Source organism: Acartia tonsa, chromosome 8 (assembly GCF_053477335.1).
Source record: "Acartia tonsa isolate MP-2025a chromosome 8, ASM5347733v1, whole genome shotgun sequence".
Classification (NCBI taxonomy): Eukaryota; Metazoa; Arthropoda; class Copepoda; order Calanoida; family Acartiidae; genus Acartia; species Acartia tonsa.
The window spans coordinates 16,223,520-16,229,968 of record NC_137267.1 but is presented as its reverse complement, the minus strand read 5'-3'; the positions used below and the strand labels follow the sequence as shown (position 1 = coordinate 16,229,968).

The 6,449-nt window shown below is 31.9% G+C and overlaps 2 long non-coding RNA genes across 2 annotated transcripts; both read right to left on the bottom strand.

Annotated features, from left to right (window-relative positions):
* Positions 1 to 1,117: 1,117 nt before the first annotated feature.
* Positions 1,118 to 1,967, bottom strand: LOC145326120 (uncharacterized). Its single transcript, XR_013881755.1, has 3 exons — positions 1,918 to 1,967; positions 1,626 to 1,687; positions 1,118 to 1,166 (listed from the first exon to the last, which is right to left on the bottom strand). It is a non-coding gene; the product is annotated as an uncharacterized LOC145326120 (long non-coding RNA).
* Positions 1,968 to 2,353: 386 nt separating this feature from the next.
* Positions 2,354 to 5,209, bottom strand: LOC145326497 (uncharacterized). Its single transcript, XR_013881927.1, has 5 exons — positions 5,194 to 5,209; positions 4,429 to 4,455; positions 4,170 to 4,217; positions 2,929 to 2,992; positions 2,354 to 2,456 (listed from the first exon to the last, which is right to left on the bottom strand). It is a non-coding gene; the product is annotated as an uncharacterized LOC145326497 (long non-coding RNA).
* Between the last annotated feature and the right edge of the window lie 1,240 nt (positions 5,210 to 6,449).

Here is a 6,449-nt window from a genome sequence, read left to right as displayed (position 1 = left end):
GTTTTGAATTTTTTTGGGACAGGTTTAGACTTCCAGCTGATTTTAAAAACTGCAAAAGGTTGATTTTCCTTACAAGCGGCTGAAGTGCGGCTGCTTTGATTATTTGATATACTCGTTCTGTTAGTCATGCTACATAAGTTAGATGTATATAAAAGGTATATATTTTTAACTACAGGTTTTGTGATTATTTTTTATCGCCCTCTTATCAATGATTTTTTTGCTTCGCTACATATGAATGTTATCATTCTTGTTTTATTCTACCTATTTTTATTTGGTTTTGGATTATTGTTGTTTATTTGATTTACTTCTCTCAAAAACAACAAACCTAAAAAAATATCAATTCATGAAAAAAATGGAAAGTTTTGAAATTGGTGTTCTAGGTATGTCAAATTATGGAATTATTTTAAAAAACAAGCTCTAAAATCAAAAGGAAGGGCAAACGAACAACAACTCTAGTAGAGTAGAGTATCAGAACTTAATAAGTAGAACATAATTTGTAAATCTAAACAAAATTGTACATTTGTTGCAAATACAGGTTACAGTAAATGGTCATACTTTCATTTTTAGGGAGACAGCGTAATTTGGCACCAAAAAATTATGCCATACGATAAATTAACCAATTAGAGGCCAGTATAAATTTTATCAATAGTCAATTACAGTGTATACTTGGCCTCTCATTAATCAACTTGATTGTATGACGTCATATTTTTGGTGCCACTTTACGATATCTCATTTTTAGGATTTGATTATAGAGATGCCTCGATTATAAACTTGTCCTAGGAATCATCAGTATTACAAAAATCAGATGAATAGGATAATTATATCATACAAGAATGTTTGAAATAAGCATGTTTTAAACAGACTTTATGGTAATGATTATAGAGTTGCTACACTTCCCAAATTATACCTAATTGTTATAGAAATCACCATACAAAGTTAAAAATCAAAAGTACAATGTCTAAATTAACAAAAAGAGCTAACCGACACGGACGGTCCGTAAATTAAAAAAAAAGAAAAAATTGAATGACAGAATAATTAAATCTAGACTACATATGACAAGAACTAGTACAACAAATTAAAGGAAGTAGCTTCTCTACTAAAAAAATATAATTACATTACCAAAGGTGTTTTCTATTTCTGAGCCAATAGGACAAGTAGTATTGCCTCTGAAACATTGCATGATTTTATTTATTAATGATTTTTTTTGGTGGTGATTTATTATTATCATAAAACAAAAGTCATATATATAGACATTTATTGAACAAGCAGCTGCGCTTCTGGTATCTAGGGGCTGTTAATTTAAATGGAGGTAGAGGTAGCAGAAAATTATCTAAAATCATCCTAGACTTTTACTTTCCGGGCGCTATCACTCAAAGTACCTTCTTGAGGAGAACTTACACCCTCTCCCCCCCACATCATTTTGAAATAAATTGAAAGTAAAGAAGAGGAGACATTTTTTAAAATTTATTTATTATTTTAAGTCAGATAAGGTTAGGTTATATTAGGTACTGTGTAGCTCCGCAGAGTTTGCCTCCCACCCTCCCCCCCACTCCTTCATTGGTTAGGCATTGGAAAACAAGGGGGGGGGGGGAGGTTATATTTCTCAATCTGTTTAATTTATTTACCTGGTATAGCTGTGAATAAAATCAAGAATACTTCTTTTTCCAGGAATAGGTAGAACTGTAACCTAAATTATTTTAAATCAGTAGTATGAAGAGGGTGTCAACACCCCACCCACCCAGAATATGATATTAGGAGGAACTACCTCTCTCTTTTTTATACCTCCACATATGAATTCATCTGATGAATCCATGTGCACGCCACTGTTTGAAACTATTAGTACCTCATATCCCCCCCCCCCTTTTATATGAAAATTTTTTATGCACAACTCTTTAGGAACTTTATAATAAAACTTACCATGACTTGATTGACAGCTTGAGTATTTGTAGCAACATTTTGGCCAGACTAACAACATATCATAAAATATATTTACACCATTTCAAAAACTGTAGCTTATAAATAGGCTAAAAACATAAATAATAAGTCATGATACTGAGCTTCCCTGAAAAACATGATAGTATGTGTGTAACACTGAGAGGAAATTCAGGAACCAGACAATGGACGATAAATGGGTGTGCAAAGTACAGCCCCAATGATAAGTAACAAAATAACCGTATTTTAAATAAAAATTGTTGACTGAAAAGCTGAGACTCCCCGCCCCTTGACCCAAGAAAAGGCCTAAGAAATTGAGTACAATAATGTGGTTTTTATAGATTTATTGAGACCCCCCCCCCCCTCTTAAACTCTTTAAGTTGACCTAAGAAGAGGCCTAAGAAATTTGGTACAATTAACGCTATTTAGATATATTTTTGATTGCCTGGCTAACAGCGTTAATATTGTTCTTGTTTGCGTTGTTATTATTGTTATTCAAATTATTATTCACATTTGCCATCAAACTAATCAGATAAACAAAATTAAAGATATATAAATTGACATAGATAAATATTTATAAATAGAAAAATCGATAAACATACAATTTCTTTTTAAAAATCTATCTAATTCGAAGTTTTTCATCAATTCATAATTCATTGAAAGAACGCAACTTAAATTTGTCATTGTCATACTATAGGAAAAATACATTTATCGAGTAGCTTTTAATCGCTTGAAAGTGTCATGTCTAACTTCATAATAATAGGAAGGATGAGAAGTGAAGTGGGAAAGGAAACCCCTAAAAAGAAATTGATTTAGACGTTTAGAATTCAGTATCTTTGTTCTAAAATAAACTATAATATACATATCTACCAATAAAAAAAATATGTCCTGTTAATAACGTTCCCATAATTAATTCAGTGGAAAAGACGTACAGATACTAATTTTATAACAAGCTTCGCCTTTAAAGAAAGATGTAATAAAATAATGATTTTTTACCTGTAAATGATTAGCATAAAAGTCATGAAATTAAAAGAATTGAAACCAAAATTTCCATTGCCACCTGAAATTTAAAATATTAGCGGCTACGCCACTAAAGGCATCAAGGTGCATTAGATTGGTGGGGGTTGAATTCAAATTTTATTTTCAAAAAGAAAAGGAAAACAAATTTTAAGGTGTATTTTTTAATTTGGGGTGATTTCTTTATGGAGGGTGGTAGTACCCTTCCCCAAAATAGTCATAAACCTTTCCAAGTCTAATGAGAAGCTATACTGTAAAGGAGATTCCATATAGGTTCAGCGGTTAGTGAGACCCTTTAGTACACACAGACAGAGATCCTTTTACTTTATTAAGGACTAGCAGTTAGGCCCCTAGAGGCCTCTAGCGGAACTTTAGGAAGGGGGAGTTGAATTTGATAACCATTTTTTTATTTTAGATTTAAGAATTTTTATTGGCGGGGGGAGAAATATTTTATTTTTGGGGAGGAGGAGGGGGTTACGCCCCCTCATTTTTATTTTTAGTTAAAAAATGAAATTAATTTTTTTATTGGGGGGTATATTTTCTAGGGGCGATTTCTCTTGGGAGGGTGGTGGTACCCTCCACCCACAAAAATTATAAACCTTCCCAGGGCCTATGAGAAGAAACCCTGTAAAGGAGAACTCAATCGGTTCAGCGGTTAGCGAGATCCTTTGGTACAGACAAACAAACAAAGAAACAAACAAACACCCTGTTACTTTATTATAAGGATAAATATTTCAACCATTGCATTGAGTAAAACTGAAGGTGGGAGAGACAATAAAAACAAAAATTATAGAATTACTTAGCTACTAAAGTCCAGGGAAAAGAGAATGATATTCTGACAAACAATTATAATGGAAAATTTCCCAACAACCCCCTTCCCCTTTTCCACTCCGTCCTACTGACCCCTCTTCAGTTAAATGAAACACTTTAAAAGGTTTCGTGATTTTTTGAAGAAAACTTTAAAAGGTTTCGTGATTTTTTGTAGAATTTATTGTTAGAAAAGCTACCCTGAAGCGTATCAAACTAAAATCAATATGCCTTTTTCTCAAAGTTTAAGTTATGAAAGTTATATATTAGTAGTTTTTTAACTGTTAATGTTGAACGCCTCCTTAGATAAACGACACCGAAAATTAGAACTAATTTCCTTCCACTTTATCATATCTTGATCAGTTGAACAAAAATTAATGGATTTTTGACCAACCCTCTAACTTTTTTCTTACCTGGGCATGTATCACGTATAACTCTTCTGGATTCCTGTATCTTAAGATCTAGAAATATACTTTTTAAAACAAATGTTTATAAAAATCTTTGATTCGACTTAATAATTTTTAGAACTAAAGCTACATGTAAGAAAAGTGTGTACCTCTGTCTGTTTGCCCGTAAAGCTTATTAAACCTAACTCGATACATCTATCATATAATGGTTCTTTGGAATTGTCCTTAGTTCTAGTATTTTTTTGTTTTAAGAAAAAGCTCCTACCTTGCTTCAAGTTACTTAGAAAGTTATCTGAAAAAAAAACAATTTTTAGATAATTTTTAGGCAATTGATTTAAATATTGAAGAACGATAATTTTGTTTTAGAGCTTAATTTAAAAAAAATGATATTTACCTAAATCGTTTGTCAAAGTATCCGAATAAGCAACAGCAGTATGGTAAACAGAAAGATTAATGAACAGTAGCTTCAGGAGTAGCTGCCTTTTCATTATTAATCACATTTTTTTTTTATTTTTCTATAAGTCTATATCTATAAATTTTACTTTCTATCTTCGATTTTGTCTGAAATATTAAGGGATAAGAAAAAGAACGATGAATTTATATGTACCCCAAATTATTATAAACAATATTACCCTTTCAGTAGAATGAATTATTGGTTTTAATTTGGAACCAATCAAATAAAATCCGAAAAAAGGACCAAAAACGTAGCTATAAACTTTTAGTACCAGTGCAGTGTTATTTACAGTCCACTGTCCCATCCTCCTCTGGAAATATTCCATAATTGAATTGCTAGGATATAGGTGCGTGCACAGGTTTCATGAAGAAGTGCGCGAGATGAATATTTTACATTACCTTAAGAAAACAAAGTAGTGGGTTTCGTCGTATTTAAACAGTAGCTTTCTTCCTTTATCTAGCTCCTGCGAGGGGATCTATTTCCTAACCCTGCAGGGCAATTATTAACATTTATTTTACCTAACATAAGCATAAATAACCTATAAAAAATATTGTAAAATACACGAAACCCACTTGCCTTCGATCCAGACCATATCTAAGAAGGTATCAAAAGGGGTGTAAACAACAATCTAGTAAGCGTTTTGGTAGTTAAATAAAAATAAACTGAAAGGAGAAGGGGGGTACGGGGTTAGACATCTGATCACACTCCCTCTCGCTCGCTTCTGCTGGGATATTTGATTTATTTATTACACTCAAGATATTTAGATATTGTCCATTTAATTCGAAATGTACCAACTCCCCCACTTATACCCTGGATCGGCTATAATATATGCCAAACAAGATTAAACTTAAATTGAAAGTCCAATAACGTTCAAATAACGCTATCTTAATAATGATTACATTTAGAACGAGCATATTTTCTAGCATATACAGGGAAAAAGATTCCATTTCTACAGAGAATTAAGCTTTGCTACAGCAAAAAAGGGTTATTGTGACAGCGGAAAATGTCATGTGTGACGTCTTAAAAATACATCTATTATCCATCTCTTTTTTTAGGGGGTTCCTTTCCCACTTCTCTTCTCATCTTTCTTTTTTAAAGATATTTTTATGACGTCACTCAAGATACTTTCTGCTGTCATGGACTGTCAAACAAGCCATTGCAAATAATATGGGAAACTTATAAATATTTTGGTAAATTTCAATCTCTGAAAGAATTGAATTTAACTCTCAACTTCTGAAATATCTGTACGATGTTTGATATGGCTATCATTTCAACCTTAATACCATCAGCAAAAAATACTTATCATTAAAACCTTTTATGTGGCAAAAAAATTTTTTTATGAAACTATATCAAAGTATTATCAGAAAATATCCATATTGTTCCCAACGTCAAAGTTATTATTAGATGTGCAAGGAAAACAATTAACAACATGTAAAAAATCACTTCTTACGTAGATTGAAATCAATTTCAGAAAATTTATTTAACAAACAATGAAGATTTGAAGAAAAAGCTTTTAATCCAAGGAATAGTAGAATGAGCAGGGATAAGGGATGGGAAACGTAGGAAAATATTATTTCAGGCCTATTTCAAGCCTAGGCCTAATAAACCAGTTTTGGGATGACGCAGTGGGACGTCCTAAACGCTAATGAAAAAGCTGTGTGTGTGTGTGTAGATAAAGTATAGAATCAAATTCAGGCAGCTAGTTTAAAGTAAAAAACATAACTTTTTATAAACCTATATATTAATGGCTTTTGTTAAAATGAAGTTTTTTCTCTCCCAAAATTTTTTATCTTTTACTTTGGTAATTTGAACTGTCAGAAAGCTATCGTTGG